The following is a 20827-nucleotide window of genomic DNA, read 5'->3' on the forward strand; positions in this document are numbered from 1 at the left end:
AGCAGAGGAAGTGGATGGGAGGGTGGGCACTGGCCGCTGTGTGGTAGAAGATGATGCAGAGTCCCCATTCCCTGTACCTGCCAACATGGATGCATCCCTGCTGGCATCAGATGATGTTGTACTTTGTGTCTCAGGCAGGGATTCCTCCTGCATACTCCGGTCCCCCTCTGATGCGCTGGTGACCCTTGTGTCACTGGGCTCCTGTGCAACTGTAGTGCAATTCAATCAATGCAGGACAGAACATGACTAAATCTATCTGTTGACCACTACACTCTGCAATCACATTGCAGCAACTCACTACATAGACCACAACAATGCCTGTAACCCTGAATATTTGCCATGACTGAGCCATGTTAAGGCCACACAGAACAACACCCTGCCCGTGGATGAAGTCTACCAGACACACAACTTGCTCTGCCCACACCTAGGGACATGATGTGGGCACACCACTTATTGCCACTGACAGACCTTGAGGGAACAGGAGGGGACAACACAGACACCTATTAGAACATGACAGTCCACAACTGCAAGTAGCCCATGCCAAACGCCATGTTGTTCTCTGGAAAAAACACAGTTGATGGACAGAATGTAGAACAATGTCATACATTCACCCCAGTACAAGGATCTGGGCCTAAATCCATCGTTTTGTTGCACTCCACACCACCCTGGGTTAGACACTGGCTATATGCAAATCAGCTATGACCCTGTGCCTCATGGGAACAGTCCAGTCCGAACTACCAAGCCATGTCTTTCCCAGACCGGAATCAAGCATCCAAGGACCGGTTTCTGGCTATCAGCCTTTATTCAGCCTGGATAGCTTGACTCCAGTGGTGTGGAGAGCCTGGGACTCACGTCTGAGCATACCCAGCCCACTCGGGGTGAAAATTGCAAAAAACACAGTTGATGGACAGAATGTAGAACAATGTCATACATTCACCCCAGTACAAGGATCTGGGCCTAAATCCATCGTTTTTTTGCACTCCACACCACCCTGGGTTAGACACTGGCTATATGCAAATCAGCTCTGACCCTGTGCCTCATGGGAACAGTCCAGTCCGAACTACCAAGCCATGTCTTTCCCAGACTGGAATCAAGCATCCAAGGACTGGTTTCTGGCTATCACCCTTCACTCAGCCTGGATAGCTTGACTCCAGTGGTGTGGAGAGCCTGGGACTCACGTCTGAGCATACCAAGCCCACTCGGGGTGAAAATTGCAAAAAACACAGTTGATGGACAGAATGTAGAACAATGTCATACATGCACCCCAGTACAAGGATCTGGGCCTAAATCCATCGTTTTTTTGCACTCCACACCACCCTGGGTTAGACACTGGCTATATGCAAATCAGCTCTGACCCTGTGCCTCATGGGAACAGTCCAGTCCGAACTACCAAGCCATGTCTTTCCCAGACCGGAATCAAGCATCCAAGGACCGGTTTCTGGCTATCAGCCTTCATTCAGCCTGGAACGGTGATGGATTCAACCCAGATCTTTTGACTGGGTGTGAGTGTTTGATTGGTTCAGATGCTCCGTCCATCACCACCCCCTTTTGTACCGCTTTTGGCCGCCATAAGTGTGGCAGGGTATGCTCAGACGTGAGTCCCTTGCTCACTTTGCCACTGGATTTAAGCAAGCCGGGCTGAAGACGGCTGAAATGCCAGAAACCAGTCCTCGAAAGCTTGTTTCCGGTTCAGGGAAGGCATGGCTTGGCAGTTTGGGCTGGACTGTTCCCATGAGGCACAGGGTCAGACTGATTTGCATATGGCCATGTCTGAACTGGGGTGGCTGAGTGGGCTAAAGAACGGTGATGGATTAAACCCAGATCTGTTGACTGGGTGTGAGTGTTTTTTTTTTTTTAAACACTTTATTGAGGCAGAAGGTGCAAACCGCGGTAATAAAGAGAAACATAGCCAGCGTACAGGGTCCTTGCTTATGGCAGTCAAGTAACTTAATCAGCAGATTGATGAGTACAGCAAAATAAACATTCGGGTTGCACCATGAAACATGCAAGATGTTACAGTAGGAACATTTTCTGATAAGGCAACTGAAATACAAAGTAAACATAATCATTCATACAATAAACAAAGAAAGGATAAAAAGGACAATAATAATGAGAACCAGATTGCAAGACCAGCACACTGGACCTTTCAGTATCCCATCAGGCAGCACCGTAGCCAATAACCGCAGCCCGGTAAAGCATTCAAGGAACCTCTCCACTGGGTGTGAGTGTTTGATTGGTTCAGATGCTCCGTCCATCACCACCCCCTTTTGTACCATCACAGGCAAGTGAGCACATTTTTCGCAATAGAAAACATTATCACTCGATCAATGTGCAGGTGGTGGGCCTGGCAGATATGACCATCTCGCATGTGTGTGCCTGTGCCAAATTCTGCGGCTTTGCCCATGACTCCTACGTCCTGAGGAACAGCAATGTGCCCCGGCTGATGGCTAATCTGCTTCCTGAGCGTTCTTGGTTGGTGGGTGAGTATGCCTAGTAGTATGGCGTGCTGGGTGTGTCACCTGCTGCCCTCTGCCTGTGCAACATTGCAATGTGTGTTTGTGATGCCTAGGTGCCTCTGCATATCTCAGTCATCCATTGCTGCTGAGCACACTGGGTAATCCAAGGACCCCCGCTGATATTGGATACAATGCGGCCCATGGCAGGACACGTCGTGTGGTTGAGCATACTTTTGGCCTGCTCAAGTCACGTTTCCGCTGCCTTGACAAATCTGGAGGTCCACTGTCATACTCGCCTGGGAAGGTGTGTAAGATCGTAGTGGCATGCTGCATGCTCCACAACCTGGCCATTAGCAAGCAGATTCCCCTGCTCCTGGATGCAAAAGAACCTGAGTCCAGCGATGAGGACAGTAAAGAGGAGGAAGGAGGTGACATGCGTCAACTGCTCATCACCCGCTACTTCACTTGAAGGTGGGTGACAAAGTACAACATGTACATTGTCTGGTGTGATTGCTATTGTCGTGAAAGGCTATGTGCAAATGGTACAGAATGCCAGATGTAAAGTCGCCTGTGTGTGGATGTGTGACAGTGACATGTAATATGTGAACGTATACGGGACATGTTTGTTGACACTTGTTGCCCATTGTGTTGTCTGCATGTTGGGTAATGTAGATGGTTTGTGTAGTGTAATGTCTGTGATGCCACACTCATACCAGTGAATGTTGTTATGTTGTGTTTCCCTAGGTGCCTCAAATCTATTCATTACTACATACAGTACATCTTTCTGATACATTATGGAGATCTTGAAGACTGTACATCTTGCACTAAAGACAAAGCTGATACAATGAAAGTATGTAAGGTATTTTATTTACAAAGTTGACATGTGAGGGGGCGGGCAGATAAACATGAAGGTGGTGATGGAGCAGTGAGGTGACAGTTATGGTAAATGAGATGAATGAGTGGACACCACATCGATGTGGTTACCCAGTCCAACAGCCATTCCCAAGGCAGTGTGGGGAAGGACAGTCAATGCAGTAGGGAAGATGGTTGCCATCAGGGCTGGCTCAGTGACTGGCGTTTGGCTAATGCTTTGCCTCCAGAGACTCCCAGGCTCTTCTTTGGACGGCCCATTGGTCATTTTGCTGGGGTGGGCCCTGCTGTTGTGCCAGCGGCGTCTGAGGACTCACCCCTCTCAGTGGCCACAGGGGAGGATGGTGAACTGTCATCCTGCAGCACACCAGCGGGGGTGGAGGTGTTGGTTGGGATGCAGGCCTGTCCCTAAGTAACGCTACTTGCTGGCCCATGAGGTCCACCATTTGTCCGATGCGGGTGTCGATGGACCTCATCAGCAGGATGAGCTTGTGTAAGAGTTCATCAGACCGGCCATTTTGTCCCTGGACCTGTTCGTAGGTCCCGATGACTCTGGTGAAGTGGTCCATGGATGGGCTCCCTGGCACACCAGATGGGCCGTCCTCGAGCTCATCATCCTTAAAATCCTGGGAGTCTACATCCGAGAGTCCATGTACCGGGGTGGAGACTGGCTCTGCTGGTCATTGATGTTGTCCTCAGCAGTAAGTTTTTGGTCACCTGTGGATTAGATGGGGAATGGTCAGTGTTGTGCACTCAGCAAGAATTCTGTTAGCTGTGTGGCATCCAGTGTCTGAACACTACACAATTGATTGATCTTCACATCTTTTGCTATGTGCAATACTGTGCCTCATGACATGATGCAGAGGTACATACATTACTCGTACATGTTGTCAGATGTCGATGCATGGCATGCAAATCGTGCTGTGATCATGTTTACTGGGACCAGTTGCCATGTAGGGACCAGCACAAATGAGTTTAAAGGTTCTCTCAATGTTGATTTGTATGCCCTGGCTGACGTCACATCTGGCCATTGTATTGTACTGCATGATTTTGACCTGTAATGTACATGTTTGGATTTATGAGCCCACACATGCTTTCTGTAATTTTACATGCTCCTTGCTGATTGGGCCACATGGTAATGCACTCATCAGTGTGTGCTGTGCATGGTTGTGCACGTTCTTCCTTGTGCATGTCCATTGGTGTGTGACTCTTTGTCATCTGTGACCATTCCCTTTGCTTACCTGTGTGCACACTGTGCGTGTCAAGCGGGGTCGGTGTGCATATTTGTGCATGGAGAGGGCTGGTGTTGGCATATGGCACCATTTCATTGGTGACAGATGTGTGGCTGCACGTACATGCTACCTACCTGTTAGGTGAAGCGGAACAATGCAAAGACTGCTACATGCTTGTGGGTGGGAGGGAGTGATCCATTCTGCTGGGTTGTGGGACAGGGGGCATGGTGGGAGCAGTAGTGCAGGCCTCCCACCCACAAACACCCTGCCTGTGAAGATGGCTACCTACCTGTTAGGTGAGGGTGAATAATACAATGGCTGCAAACTGCTTCTGGGTTGGTGTGGTGTGCTTCATCCTGCTTAGGGGTGGGGCAGGGAGCATGGTGGGAGTAGTGGTACAGGCCTCCCTCCCCCAAGCAGCCCTCCCAGGCAAGATGGCTAACTACCTGTTAGGTGAGGGTGTACAATACAATGGGATTTTGGTTGTGCAAGAAAGTACATATCAGTGTGTTGGTTAACATTTGTTTGTACTTCCCAGCCTCCACTCCCCCGGATACTCCTGTGAGACTCTCAGGTTGCAGTATGGCAAGCACCTTCTCCTCTCATGGTGTGAATGTTTTCTGAGGGATGGGAGGGGCACTGCCAGTCTGGTTAGCCAGCTCCCAGTTCTTGCTCCTCCTCTCTTTGACAACCCTCTTGAGATCATGCCACCGCTTAATGATCTCCTTCTTGGATCGCGGGGTGTTCCCTACAGCATTGACCCTTTGGACTATCCTTTGCCACATTTGGGTCCTTGTGGCTAATTGTGTCTTTTGGACATGGCTACCAAACAGCAGTGGTTCCACTCTGACTATCTCATTTACCATGACTGTCAACTCACTCTCTGTGAATTTGGGCATTTTCTGTGATGCCATGGTGTGTAGTGTGCAAAGTGTTTGTGGGTGCAAGGGTATGGGTGGTGGGTGTGGTGTTTGTGTGTGAGGTGTGTTATGTGCTGGGGGATTGTTGGTGGTGGTGTGTGTGATGTGTTCTCTTGTCTCTCCTGACAGGTCTGGTGTATGCTCTTCTCTTCTGGAGTGTTGCAAAGGATTGTGGTCCGTGAAGGGGCTGGTTTTATACTCAGCGATGTGGGTGTGTCCCAAAGGAGTTTTGCTGTCAGATGTTGTCCTGGAAATTGTATGCTTCTGTTTGGCATTTATTTGTTTCATTGGGATGTGTTTGGTGTATTGGGGGCATGGCTAGTTTGATTTGTGCAATATTTGCCTTTGTTGTGGTGTTTTTGCATCGTCCGCCATGTTTTGTATGGATCGTCCGCTGTGGTGGCTACTCTGCAGCTCTTCCGCAGGCTCTCCCATTCACTCCAGTGTGCAACCACAGCGGTCGGAAACAGCGGATCATACTGCGGGACCATCGGGAATTTCCTAATTTACTGTTCGGTGTCTCCGCTATGCTTGCAGGGGTTGTAGCTTTTGCGCTGCGTTTCCGACCGCCGCGGTCGGTTTTTGATCGTCACCGCCTGAATACTTTTTTTGAGATTGCATTTCCTGGAGAATTGTTTGGTGAGAGTGTAAGGTAGTTACTGGATGGGCGACACAAGAACTAGCTAGACTTGGTCCTAATAATGCACCACCAGCTGAGAGCAGACAAAAATAAGAATATGATTGAATATTTGAAAAAAGCAAGTTTGTGAAAGAGTTATTAATTAGGGAAAGATTTTGAGAATGCACAGGAACCAAAAGGATCAGTGCATTCCTATTATCTGAGATTGATGCATGTTTACAAAAAAAGTCAGATTCGAAAAAACAGAGAAAGATGGAGTTGGTGGTTTTGTTTCTGCTTTATAAATGGATTGAAGTTAGAGATTAGTAATGATTTTCAACAGAGTGAATTGTATTGGCAGACAAAGGGCATTGACAACATGTTGATGTTGATAAAAAATAGTAGTGACTAACGGGCTGATTACGATAGGGGTCGGTTTGATGCCGCCCGTTCTCACAGCTGTCAGGAGACTGCCTGACATGCAAGTGGTGGTCTGACTGCCGCATTGCGATGTGACCGCTGGGCTGGCATCTCAAAGTGCTCCTTTACACGGCGGCTTGTGCTGCAGTCCAGGAAAAGGGCCACAGCACAAGCTGCTGTGCAAAGGGACATGTGGTGCATGGCAGGTGAGTGTGGGCAGTACATGTGCCCCTTGGTCACTATACAGTGACCCACGATGGACGGGGCCCTGTATAGGGCCCCCAAAATCAGTTTCAGACTGTCTTTTCATGAAAAGTCTGTCGGAAAAGGACATCATAATCTGGATGGTGGTACCTGCTTCTGCATTGCCTCCATTTGGGATTTCAATTCCGACAGCCACCCCATCGGGATCAGATGATTGTGTTGTAGGCAGCAGTCTTCTCCCCGACAGCTTGGGGTCCGTCCGCCTGCACTGAAATGCGCCGGTCAGACCAAAGGCCTGTCGGCAGTCCGATTGCCACCACCGGTGGGCTGTCAGTGTGCGGTCCGACCGGCATCATAATCAGAGCCTAAGTTCACAAAGCAGAAGAAGCAAAAGGAGAAGATGATGATCATCCAGACAAAACAGTTGGAGAGAGGGTCAGAGAATTAAATGGGTTCAAAAATGAATTATGAGCAGAATGGAATGAATGTGTAAAATAAATGAGAATGGGATGACTGTAAATGTTGAAAAATAATACAGCGTGCCATTGTTGTGACAGGATTGGACATTGGAAGAGGAAATATATGCAAAATACTAACAGGATTGAGGTCAATTGGATCAAATTCAACAGACACAGAAATCATTTTGAATGTCCATGCCAATAACCCAGGTAATGCAGCTGAACATGAGAAATAAAATATCATATAAAGTAGGATAACAGCAAAAATACTATGATTTTGAATGATGACATTGTAGGAAGTAGTCCACAATGACAGTGTCTGAGGGGAGAGGAAGATTGCTTGTTTGGAGTAATTCTGGAGGTAGACCATAGTAGCCCTTATATAACCCTGAGCATAGCGAAGCACCACGAAGTGGGGGGAAATCTACGCGCACTCACACACTTTGCATAGCCCCACTACGCGCTGCCCGCCTCCCTCCCGCCCTCTTCTAAATGCCCTTAATATAATTTTAAAACATTCTAAAACTAGAAAACGACTTACCTGCCATGCGGCGTCCCTGGGCTCCCTCTTCGTCTTACTGGTATCTCGTGAGTCCCGTGCTCTCCATGCCACTGGAATCAAGCTATCCTGGCTGATGAGGGCTGAAAGCCCGAAACTGGTCCTAGGATGCTTGTTTCCAGTCCAGGGAGGACCTGGCTTGGCAGTTTGGGCTGGACTGTTCCCATGGGGACAGGGCCAAGACTGATTTGCATATGGCTGGGTTCAAACTGGAATGGCATGGTGAGCAAAAAACGTTAGATTGAGGCCCAGGTCTCTGTACTAGGATGAATGTATGATATTGTTCTGAATTCTGTCCATCAACTGCTGTTTTTGCATTTGTCACCCCGAGTGGGACGGGTATGCTCAGACGTGAGTCCCGTGCTCTCCATGCCACTGGAATCAAGCTATCCTGGCTGATGAGGACTGAAAGGCCGAAACCGGTCCTAGGATGCTTGTTTCGAGTCCAGGGAGGACCTGGCTTGGCAGTTTGGGTTGGACCGTTCCCATGGGGCACAGGGTCAAGACTGATTTGCATATGGCTGGGTTCAAACTGGAATGGCATGGTGAGCAAAAAAACGATGGATTGAGGCCCAGATCTCTCTACTGGTGTGAATGTATGAAATTGTTCTGCATTCTGTCCATCAACTGTAGTTTTTGAATTACAAGCAAAGTCAAATGTTCAAGAGAATGGAAATTATGTTTTTTAGAACTGGTACTACCCTGGGTTTGAATAATGTGAATTGTTTCTCTATGTACTCAGTGCAAACATCTTTGAGTGAACTGAGAGATCATCAGAAAGATTCTCCTGACAATGAGAAAAGAAAGTGGGAGATATTAAACTAAAAAAAGAATTACCAAGATGTGTGTTTATATTCAGTGCTGAAATATGTTTGCCAGAATTAATGTTGCAGCGCTTGTGTAAATATTTACATAATCAAACCCAGGCAGGAAGAGATAGTTTGGTTAGGATTTTAAATAATCAGGGTAAGAAAACTGTTCAGTCATGAATCACACTGGCAAATCAGAAGGCCAATTTACAAGGTTGCAGGCAGATTTAATGAGATACCACATTGTAATGGATTAAATATATCCTTTTTTTATAACCAAATGTTTTTACTGTTGGTAATAAACCACAATGCCACAACTGTCGAATTATCTCTTTATGCCACCCAATTGCCCCTTCCCAGGTCTTTTTCACCCAGAGCCCTCCCTCATCTCTCATCCCGTTTATTGATTATCCTGGAATAGTTCCACCAGCTTCTCCATATTTTGTCATGCTTACAGGCGCATGTCCTGGATGTATATATATGGGTTCTTGAAGCTTGGCACACGGGTCCATAGCAGTTGTCTATAGTGAGATACTGGGGCCACTTTGGCAGTCCAATGGCATGACATGTCTCTTTTGGCCAAAAGCGTGGCCATTCCCACCATCGCACGGTCACCTCTGTTGCCACTCAGATCCTCCAGGATCCCCAATAGGCTTGAAAAATATCTTAGTAATTATCTGTTTTCCAAATGGGTGGAAGCGCTTCCCTAAAGGACAGCAGATAGTCTTACAGTTGCCAAATTGTTATTAAGGGAGTTAATACCAAGATTTGACATTCAAACTTCTATTGAGACTGATCGTGATGCACACTTCAAGAATGAACAATTACACATAATCTGTATGGCTTTGAAGATCAAGCAGAGATTTCATTGTAGTTATCGACCACAAACCTCAGGCAGAGTTGAGTGTACAAATGACACTGTCAAAAATAAACTGGCGAAAATGTGTGCTTCATCTGATCTTAAGTTGGCCAATGCTCATCCTTTTGTTTTGATAAACATGAGCAGTGCCCCTGACAGAAACACTGGTTTATCCCCTCACAAGATAGTGATTGGTAGGGCAACAAGACTTGCTCAGGTAGGTTCAGATGCACTAGTTTCAATAACTGAAGACATTGCTCTGGATTAATAAAGATGTGGCTGATATGGTGAAATCTGTCTTTCATCAGGTGAATCCAGCAACAGAAGACCACAAAGATACACCCTGCTATGGACTGAACTCTGGTGATTGGGTGGTCATTTGCAAACATGTTCGTAAAGGCTATATTAGATCTGTCAGCCTTAGATCATCCTTCCCCCACACTTTTGCCTTGCTCCCTTTATTTTTGCTGATCTTGTTTTTGCTGGCTTTAGGACTCAGCACATTTTACCACTGCTGACCAGTGCTAAAGGCACATTCATGTACTCATTCCTTAAAACCTGATAACATTGGCTTATACTCAATTAGCATATTTAATTTACTTATGAGTTCCTAGTAAAGTGGCACTACCTGTACCCAGGGCTTATAAATTAAATGCTACTAGTGGGCCTGCAGCACTGATTGTACCACCCAGTTAAGTAGCCCTTTCAAACATGTCACAGGCCTGCCATTTCAGCCCGTATGGGCAGTTTTAAGCTGCAATTTGGACCTGGCAAAGCAAATCTTTGCAAGGCCCAAACTTTCCTTTTTAATTACTATAAGTCACACCTTGGGTAGGCCCTAAAAAGCCTACAGGAAAGAGAGCAGTGCATTAAAAAAGTTAGATATGTACTTTTAAGATTTATGTCCTGGTAGTGAAAAACTCCTAAATTTGGTTTTCACTACTTCATGGCCTGTTTCTCCCATAGGATAACATTGGAGTTACCTTATTACATTTAATCTGTGGTAACTTCCAAAAGAGAACAGGTAACTTATTCATGTTTGATGTCTTTGGAATTGTTATAAAAAATCCTAACTTATGGTCAAGTCGGATTTTAAATTCAATTTTGAGAATGCTACGTTTAGACAGTTGGTATTTTCCTGCCTTATCCATTTTGTGTCTGCAGGCTAGGTGTAGCTTACAGTTGTGCTTTGTGTATTCCACCTTGTAAGCCACATACAATAGAAAGTTTAGGTGTGCCTGGATGAGACACCACTGGCAGGATTTGAGGGAGGAGCTGGGCCCTGCCCTACTTACACTTGAATAAGCTGCTACCACACAAATGCCTGCATACTGGCTATAGTTAGTCTGGATCAATGGCAAGAAAGGCAGGGCACCTGTGCACTTCAAAGGAAAGCTTCTAGAAGCTTCCCTCACTTCAACGGCACAACTGGGTATACAGATTGAACCTCAGACCCCAATTCTATGTCAGTCCACGGAGGCTCTGATTATGCTTCTCTTTGCTTTACTGCAAACATACAGCAGCCAATGAAAACAACTTTAAACTGCAAACCCCCAGAAGTACAAACCGTCACTGGTATGCACCAATCACCATTAGTCCATATACTGTATATAGTCCATGAAGCACATAATAACTTCCTCTTTCTTTGCTGCTGCAGCAGCGAGTTAAGTGGTTTTTACATTCTATTTCCGATGTGTGATTAACATTTTTCGTATCATTACAAGGCGCGACTGTCGCGCGATTGCTCATGATTATTGGTAGTTGTTAGCGCGCTCGGCGTGCGATAATTATTTAATTATTTGTTGGCCTTTATCTGTTATTGCTTGCTGCGTTGATGGTTGAGCGCTCATGCGCTCGCGTTTCTTTCACGCGTGTTACGTGTTTGTTTCTGCCCGGCTTGGGCGCTGATGGCTTGTTTGTGGAGTGCTCCGGCGCTTAGGGGTCAACACTCCGTTGTGGAGCGGGAGCAGGACAGACGCGCGCTGCGCGCTTGAGGGGGCAGTCCACTTTTTGTTGCCCTGCGGTCCGCGCATGCGCGATCGCCCGCATCGGCCTTTTCATTACCGATCAGGTTTTGGCGCTACTAGGACTGCTTCTGCCTCAGCCCTCAGTCCTCGGTCCTTCGAACGCCCGAGGGGGTAATAGGGGTGGCTCCCTCCACATTGATTTGACTACACTGAGGCATTTGTTGGTGGTCTATAGGTCTCTGTTTAGCTTCCAGTGTCACCCCTGGGCTTCCCCCCCTGAAGTTCCTCCACCCTCCTGAATTACTGAGATGGCGTACTACGCCGAGGAGCCAGATCAGTGGGCTGAATATGCAGATGAGGTGCATTATGATGAGGATGAGCATCAACTGGAGGAACAGCTTGTGGAAGCCCTTGATTTCCACGTCCAGGGTTCAGTGAATAAGGCATTGATTAATGCATTGAAGCCCTTTACTAAACCATTGCTAAATTATGGCAAACGTAAATTTAAGTCACACCATGGTGGACCCTCTCATCACCAGTCTTCGGAGGTGCTTGCCAAGATGGCAGCGAATGTCCTTAATGACCATGGGGGCTATGGGAGTTCTCGTCAGTCTTCTTCTTCTCAATTCCATGAGGATGACACCTCATCCTCCCTACCTGACACTTCAGATTCCGATCAGTCTGAGGCGCCTAAGAAGGCATCTAAGAAAAAGCGCAGATCGCAATCCGTGAATCCTGTTCCTCCCAGCAAGAATTTGCTCTTCAATCCTAATAATATTATATACCCTAGATCCACAGAATGGGTGCCTTGTGTTGAGGTAGCACACTACGTACAGGGCAATATCAGAGAGGGCTTTGAGCACAATGTGCGCTCGGTTCTTAGATCGGAATGTCCCAGGCCGGCCCTCTTGGGTAAGGTGACGGAGATCCCAGAACTGGACCCCAATATGGCCACCTTCCTTAAAAAGTTCTTTAAGGACCACAAGAGGGACAAGCTCCTTGACGTGTGCGGGCCCCTCACGAAGATTTTCGACGCGGCAGTGCAGGCCAAGGAGTGCAACACGCCACTGGATACGACGGAGGTCCTGGTATGGGAGCAGAGGGCTCTCTGCTTTCTGGGAAATGCCAACTGCGCTGTGTCTACGGAACGGCGCCGTTCTTTCCTCATGCGGATCGACCCACAACTTGCAGATATGGCCACTTCGGAGCCTGGGATCATGGCAAATGGCTTGCTCTTTGGAGATAAGTTTGTAAAAGAACTGGGCAAATATGTTTCCACCTTTTTGGCTCTCGACAAGGTCCAGAGCAACATCAAAAAGGTCTTTAACGTGGGCCTTTTTACCAGGGCCGGTCGCAACAGGGGTCGAGCGCCCGGCCATGGCTCCAATCAGGCCTCAAGAGGTTCAGAACAGCGTGGACGTGGGGGCACTCATCGCTCCAACTTTTATCCAACCAGAAATCGTGGGGGTAGAGGCAGAGGCCAGAAAGGAGGATACAGAGGTCACAACAATGACAGAGAAGACACCTCTTATTCAGGTAAACTTTCTTCAGGAGGGAGTGGTCAAAGTAGGGGGTCAGATTCCTGGTTTTGTCCACAGGTGGAGAGCCCTGACAAGCGACCCTTGGATTTTACAGACAGTGAAGGGCTTTCAGATAGAGTTTTACAATACTCCTAGGCAGGCTTACGCTTCTCATCCTCTTCATTTTACCCACGTCGAGAGGTCTTTCATAGACGACAAGGTTACATCCCTGTTGCAGAAAGGGGCTATTGTGCGGACTTCGCCACACGCCCACGGGTTTGCCAGTACGGTGTTTCTCCTCCCCAAAAAAGATCAGGGTTATCGTCTGGTGTTGAATCTCAAAGACTTCAACTCTTGGGTAGTGTATCGCCATTTCAAAATGGAAGGCATACACTTACTCCGGGATTTACTTCTAGAAGGCGATTGGATGGTGCGTCTAGATTTAAAAGACGCCTATTTGGCGGTTCCCGTATTTCCACCCCACAGGCGGTTTCTGCAGTTTCAGTGGGGAGGCGCTTGGCACGAGTACGCCACGCTGCCATTTGGACTTTCGTCCGCCCCTTGGTGCTTCACCAAGCTTCTCAGGCCGGTGGTGCAATTTCTGAGAGAGCGGGGGTCAGGCTTATCATCTACTTAGACGATATCCTGATAATGGCCCAAAGTGTTGCTACAGTTCTTCGTCATCTGGCTCTGACGACGCAGCTCCTTCAGGAGTTGGGTTTCACATCAATGCGGACAAGTCTGTCATGACGCCGTCTTAGTCGATGGAGTTTCTGGGGTTCCAGGTGGACTCAGTCACGGCTCAGCTGTTGTTGCCACTCAAGAAACGAATTGCCATCAAGAAGGAGTTAAGGAAAGCTTTGTCTGCGCAGACTATATCATTGAGGACTTTAGCCAGATTGGTGGGCCTTCTAGCCTCGTCCATCCAGGCTATTTTTCCGGGTCCCCTCCATTACAGGGCACTCCAGAGTTTGAAGATATTACATCTCCGCAAAGGCCTCAGTTATACAGAACAGATTTTGTTGACGCAAGAGGCGAGGACGGAGATATCATGGTGGTTAGAGCACATGGATACGTGGAATGGCAAGGCCTTTTTTGCGTCAGTCCCAGAAATAGTAATCGAGTCGGATGCCAGCAGATGGGGCTGGGGAGCCCGGTGTGGGTCAGTAGAGACAGGGGGCCGTTGGTCCCAGGAGGAGTTGAAACTCCACATAAAGTGTCTGGAACTCTTAGCGGGTTCTTTTGCAATTCGGACTCTGTCACCACTCAAGGCGAGTTGCTGTATACTGCTTCGAATGGACAATGTCTCAGCAGTCCGATATATCAATCGTCTGGGTGGCACGAGGTCACGGTTACTGGTGGAAATAGCCACGGATTTCTGGCATTATTGCCTTCACAATCATATTTGGGTGACAGCAGAGTACATCCCGGGCTGCACCAACGTGGTAGCGGACTGGAATTCTCGCTTCCTCCGGGATTCCGGCGATTGGCATCTCCATCCCCAGGTGTTTCACCATCTCAATGCCAAATGGGGTCCTTGTACAGTGGATCTTTTTGCCTCCAGACTCAATGCACAACTGCCCCAATTTTACAGTTGGCAGCCGGACCCTCTAGCGAGAAACTCGGACGCCTTTCTTCAGTCGTGGACGACGGGTATGCTTTATGCGTTTCCCCCGTTCGCCATGATTCAGAGAACTCTGGCTCAGGCCCGCAGACAGAGGGTGGAGATAATTCTGGTATCTCCATTTTGGAGAGCACCGGCGTGGTTTCCAGTAGCGCTGGCCCTGTCATGTGCCTTCCCAGTGCGACTGCAGTCGTTTCCCGAGATTCTGACCGACCCGCTGGGTCAACCTCATCCGTTGGTCCTTCAGGGTCGGTTGCCTCTTATGGCATGGAGACTTTTTGGAGACGTTGGCAAATTCCGGGAGTTTTGGAAGACAATTTGCATTTTTTGTCCCAGTCCTGGGCCCCATCTACACATAAGCAATATGAGTCTGCTTGGCGTAGATGGGTTAGTTGGTGTGCTGAACGGCAAGGGGATCCCTTGGGATCCGGTATCCATATGATCGTTAACTTCTTGTCTGAAATGGCAAATACAGATCTAGCCTATAGGATGATCGATAATTTCAGATTAGCAATCTCGGCGGGTCATCCGCATGTGGATGGCAAGCCAGTGGGAAAACACCCACTGGTCTGTAAAGTGGTTCGTGGTATCAGACTGGTTAATTCTCCCACTCCGTGGTACTCTCAGCTGTGGGATGTGAATGTGGTTTTACGTTTTATTAAGAATTGGCCGGAGAATGAAGGTCTTTCGCATAAGCAATTATCGGCCAAGCTGACTCTTTTGTTATGTTTGATCTCATGTAGACGTATTTCTGATGTTCGTGCCCTGGACATAGCAGGTAGAGTTTTTACTCCTCCGGGGGTTTCGTTTACCATTTCTAAACGCACTAAGTCTAATTCTAAGTGTATTTCTTATCCTGCATTCCCTCATCACAGTAAACTATGTGTGGTTCAATGTTTGAAATTTTATGAGGACTGTACTCGAGAGTTTAGGACTGATGTTACAGGACAATTGTTGATTTCTTTACAGAAGCCTTTCCGCCCAGTCTCTGCCCCTACGCTGGCCAGGTGGGTCTCTTGGTTATTGCAATTGGCCGGTATTGATACTGCTGCCTTTGGCACCCATTCAGTGAGGGGAGCAATGGCTTCCAAAGCTCTGGCTACAGGTTCCCGCTTAGAGGATATTATGACTGCGGCGGATTGGTCTTCTGATTCTACATTCAAAAATGTTATCATAAATCAATTGTCGATGTTGCTACTAATGTGGTGGGTCAACTTTAAACTAGCATAATCAGAGCCTCCGTGGACTGACATAGAATCAAAAATCTTCTAGGTATCGCGACAGAGAATCTTCGATTCTATTAAGGACAAGGAGGAAAAGATTACCCCACCCATGAAACAGTATTTTGCGACATGACGTTGATTTAGATCATTGTGAATAATGATGTTGACTATGTGTCTTTCTGTGGGTTTCATCCCGCCCATTGTTTTGCTTGTATACCTTTGGTGTATGAGTATTACGACTTCTATTCTCCTTTCAGGAGAACAGAACAAACCGGCATAAGGCATTGATAACAGCGACTCCACGTCTGGAAGATGATGTTCCGTGGTCATGTTGGGACCCTCACCGATGGAGGATTGGAGCTCCAGTGTTTGGCGATCAAGTTTGGACTGTGTTAAAAAGTTTTTTTGCAAAGAAAGAGGAAGTTATTATGTGCTTCATGGACTACATACAGTATATGGACTAATGGTGATTGGTTCATACCAGTGAGGGGGTTGTACTTCCGGGGGTATGCAGTTTAAAGTTGTTTTCATTGGCTGCTTTATGTTTGCAGTAAAGCAAAGAGAAGCATGATCTTCGCCTCCGTGTCCTTATTAGAATTGAAAATTCTCTGTAGCGATAGCTAGAAAATGTTTTACTCTTTATTACACTTCTGGACTTCGGGATACTCTGTCAGGAAAGAGTACTGCCATGTTGCTGAGTGCCACTCTGTTAGGGGAAGTGTGGCTCACCGGTTAGAAGCAGCAGACCCTGAAGCAGAGATCGGCCCCGGACCAGGGTTCAATTCCCGACACGGCAGGGTCTTGGGTAAATGTCCACGGACTCGATAATTCTCGCCAAGGTGCCTACGCTAACCATGGGTCCCACTCTGCAACTCTGGGCAATATCTTGCTTAATCTCACACAACGGCCCCATCAACGCCGGGGATGCCTGGCTTCACCTTGGAGGTGCCCAGGAGGGACCATCTCACAGGGAAAGCCAGGACGAGTTCCCCAGCGGTATAAAGCGCCAGGACACTCCGAGATGGAGTAACAGTGCGCTTTACAAGTATACTTACCTTTATCTTTACCTAGACTACTGCCCTGAAGGACTGCTGCCCTGTTGTGCTGACCTGCTGCCCTCTTCCCTGGGTGAGAAGGCCTGGACCTGCATCTGTTGAACCTAAGACCACCAGAGTGACTCCAAGGGCTTGTTGGCTGGCCTCTTTACTTGAGCCTCAGGGACAGAAGGCTCCAATAACCTTGTCCCCAGCACCCGGGACTCTGTCATTGTGGGTCTACTCTGCCAAGTGGTGTAACTCCAGTTCTTGGCCCTTAAAACTGGGCCTAAAGTGCTCTTCCAGCTTCTGTGGACCCAGCGGAAAGAACAAATCTCCTCTGTTGCACAGTACAGCCCCAAGCAAAACTGACACATCGCTGCTGCCGTGATGATGTTGATCGAACCCATTGAAAAGACCTGCATCGCATTCACAGCCTTTTCCGAATTACCTCTGTAAGGTGCTTCCTCGGCGCAGGCCCTCACATCCCTCGTCGACAGCAGCCTATGCATGCGTGTCAACGGTAGCCTACGCAATGTTGTTGAACTTTTCATCGCAGCTCCTTGGAACAGACTCATCTCCCCACTACACAACACATCCTCTATGTTGGACTTTGCATCTCATGCCCTCGTCAACGCGATCCTCGATGACAATGCAGAACCTCTTATTGCAACCTCACTGCATCTTTGAACCGATGCTCCGGTTCGGCTGTGAGACTTATCTTTAACATGGATCCTTGCAACACTCTGCAAACCAAGATTTAAGGTGCTTTGTTCAGCAGGAATAACTGAGATCCTGAAGCCAGACAAAATTCCATTGTGGTTAACCTGAACTTGTGACTTTGCCCCGGTCCAGGATGACCAGATATCCACAGTTGGTGCTTTGTGGTGCTATTTTCATTGAAATCCTTAAAGCTATATATCTCTGGTTCTACTGATTGGATTTTTGTCATTTGGTCTAGCTTAATTTATTTAACAAATACTTTATTTTTAAACTGGTGTGGGATCCCTTGGTGTTGTATTTTAACTGTCTTACTGTTTGAAAAGTTTCACAGCTACTTTACGCTTTGACTCTGAATTAATAAAATAGAAAAATTGGTTCTCTCTGGGTTTTTAATTGCTTAGAGTGAGCAAGTAGCAACAGCTTACTTACAACACATATCAATGATTTGAGAAGAAAGAGAAAAATAATATAACACACACCAAGATTAGAATTGAATAATCTATTCAGAAAAATAGATTATTCAATTCTAATCTTGGTGTGTATTATATTATTTTTCTCTTCTTTCTCAAATCATCGATATGTGTTGTAAGTAAGCTGTTGATACTTGCTCACTCTAAGCAATTAAAAACCCAGACAGAACCAATTTTTCTATTTTATACGTATACCTAGCTTCTGAGGGACACCGGGTCGCCCCATTACTTTTACCACTTGACTCTGAATTAACCCCATCCATGCTCATGACGAGCTCAGCTCGTCATGCAGCACAGTGCTCGTGTGCTTATGACGAGCTGAGCTCGTCATGACCACACCCGTGTCTATTGTGGTCCAGCACAGCAGAAGAAGAACTCAAGCAGCCAAGAGGTTAAGCCTGACTGCTCTGTGCCAAGCTACCAGGGAGTTGAGCACAGGTTCATTTAGGGTTTGCTTGTGACTTCATCCTGACAAGAATTGTGGTTTCTGCTTGAATAGGGACTTAGCCCCCTCAACCAGCAACCCAATTTCTTACAGGTTGTCTTTACGAATTATGAAGAGGGCCTTTCCAAATAAATTTGATATCAAATATTGCTGTCAAGTGCACAGGTGTACCTCAATGGATCCACGCTGTTCAAACAAAAAGAGTAAGATTAGCTGAAGCAGATGATGAAGCGAAGGATCAAAGTACAAAGTTTGCACAAGATCAATTTTTCAGTCCAAGCCAAGTTTGCAGCACGCATCCATGGAGGGGTGGAGATTTCTCTGTAACCGGTGAAGATAAACTGCAAAAACAAAAGCAAAAGTTTCAGGTGAGCGAGAGTTTAGATGATAAACCTGAAATTAGTGAAATTCAGCTACAGAGTGGTTAAAATGAAGAGCTGTTATAGTGCAAAAGGCAAAGGATCAGTGGCAGCAAGAACAAGTAGTCTCTGACAAAAGCAGTGACAAATTGCAGTTGAAAATAAAAGCGAAATAATCCCTTTCAGAAGAAAGAGATTCACTGTGGAAAAAGCAGACAAACACAAAATGTATCAAAGTGTAAGCCCAAGTTCAAGTCAGAGTTTAGGAGTTGGCTCAAGTCAAGATCCTGAAGAAGACAAAGGGATGAAGTCTATGTTGGAAATTAAAAAGTTGAAGAAATTCCAATCAAGAGAACTTGCGAATGAAAGCATTGTGAGTCAGAAAGAAACTTTAAGAGACAGTTTAATTTAAAAACTAGTGGGAGTGAATCACCAGTTGCTGAAAGATCCACCAGACGAAGAGTTCCAAATTGAAAATATGCCTTGCCTGAGTGGGTACATTTAGCTACAGGATCAGAAGAAGATGTAGTAGATGAAAGTGAAGAGGATTATTTCAGAATAAGCAATGCCAAAACTGTTTTGAAAGTGGTTCAGATCCTGAGACTGAAGCTGAAGAACAGCCACCTTGAAAAGTGAAAGAATGTTTTTTGTAATTTGGTGTGAATCTGTTCCGTAGTTTTGGAGTTATTAAAGAAAAAAGATGTATGTATATCTAGAGACCCAGAGGATCCATGGATGTGACAGATCTCATGGTGAGATCTGATTGGCTGCCACCACTTCAACTGGGAAGTGTTGTGAACAATCTGGAACTCGGTACTCAGCCTGAGTCACAAGAAAAATGAAAAAGAAACTCAAGGGGGAAAGGTAGGATAACCCCGACCCCCTAGGGCTTGTGGAGGAGAATCCGCTGCAAAATATATAGAAAAAAAACAAGTGCAGTCTCCTGCGCTTGATTTTTTAGCCCCATGCCAGGTGGCCCAGGACCTGGGGGGAATTGGTTTTAATATTAGGGGCTTCCCAGGCTGATTTCGGCTCCAGGCACCCCATCCCCAGGAACCGGTTAATATTGAGAAGGGGAGGGGAGCCATGTGCTAGGGGTGAAGTCAAATTGGGTAACGGAAATGTGTCATGTGGCATGCCATTTGATTTGACACAAACTAAACTTGCTGTCTCTAATACCCTTATGTGGCAGGATCGGTGCATTAAATGGGTGTTCCTTTAAATACAACTAACATGACAAAAAGGGGTATTTACACCCAAGCAGATCAAAACCAGCAACCATTCCAGGTACAATGTTACACTGCTGCTGTCCTCATCTCACATTGGAGGCATAATATTGTATGTTGGAACTCAGGAGCTTCAAACTGGGCTAATATGAAATAATACATTTTCTAGTAAAGCAGTAAATGTAAACTGAATCACAGCTAACCATTGCCAACATGTTGGTAGTCAATTACCCTAATCCACAGCTGTGTTAAGTGTTTTGCCTAAGAGCACACAGTTTGATAATGTGGGTAGACTGGGACTAAAACCTACCTCTGCTGGTTTGAAGCTTTGTTGCTAAACCACATCTCTTCCGTGCAACCCATAGTAAACCTTCTAAATAATCACAAATTCACTACAGAACGCCAATGTATGGTCATACTAGTGCTGCATGCATTCCACCAGCAATCTACATTTTTAGGTCTGGGGTTAGCCAAGAGCCTTTGATGTTTTAAAAAAATGTGTGTAAAATATACTTATTTAAAGGGTCATTCAGCCATTATTCTTCATCCATAGGTCACTTTTGTGAGTAAGTCACATTTTGCTTCTGCCCACTACAGTATACAGCATGGGCCAAGCCCACTCCAGCCACTGCATAACTTCACTTTGAGTTACTGCATTTTGCTCTTTCACAAGAAGCACATCTACACACAAGCTAGTTCCCTGCTGTGCCAATGTTTTTGTTTCTAATGTATTACTTTGATGTTCCCTTTGTGTTTAGAGTGTGATGTGACAGCAGGATACTTCATACAGTCAGCCAGGTGATAGCATAGGCCCAGTTTTTAATTTGTAA

The 20827-nt window shown here is 46.6% G+C and overlaps 1 long non-coding RNA gene across 1 annotated transcript in view; it reads left to right on the forward strand.

Annotated features, from left to right (window-relative positions):
• LOC144761787 (uncharacterized) overlaps window positions 1–16101 on the forward strand; it is a 124801-nt gene extending 108700 nt beyond the window's left edge. The window contains exon 3 of the long non-coding RNA XR_013595895.1: window positions 15998–16101. This is a non-coding gene — a long non-coding RNA (uncharacterized LOC144761787). The remainder of the gene's footprint in view (window positions 1–15997) is intronic.
• The last annotated feature ends 4726 nt before the right edge of the window (window positions 16102–20827 follow it).

Source organism: Lissotriton helveticus, chromosome 6 (assembly GCF_964261635.1).
Source record: "Lissotriton helveticus chromosome 6, aLisHel1.1, whole genome shotgun sequence".
Taxonomy (NCBI): domain Eukaryota; kingdom Metazoa; phylum Chordata; class Amphibia; order Caudata; family Salamandridae; genus Lissotriton; species Lissotriton helveticus.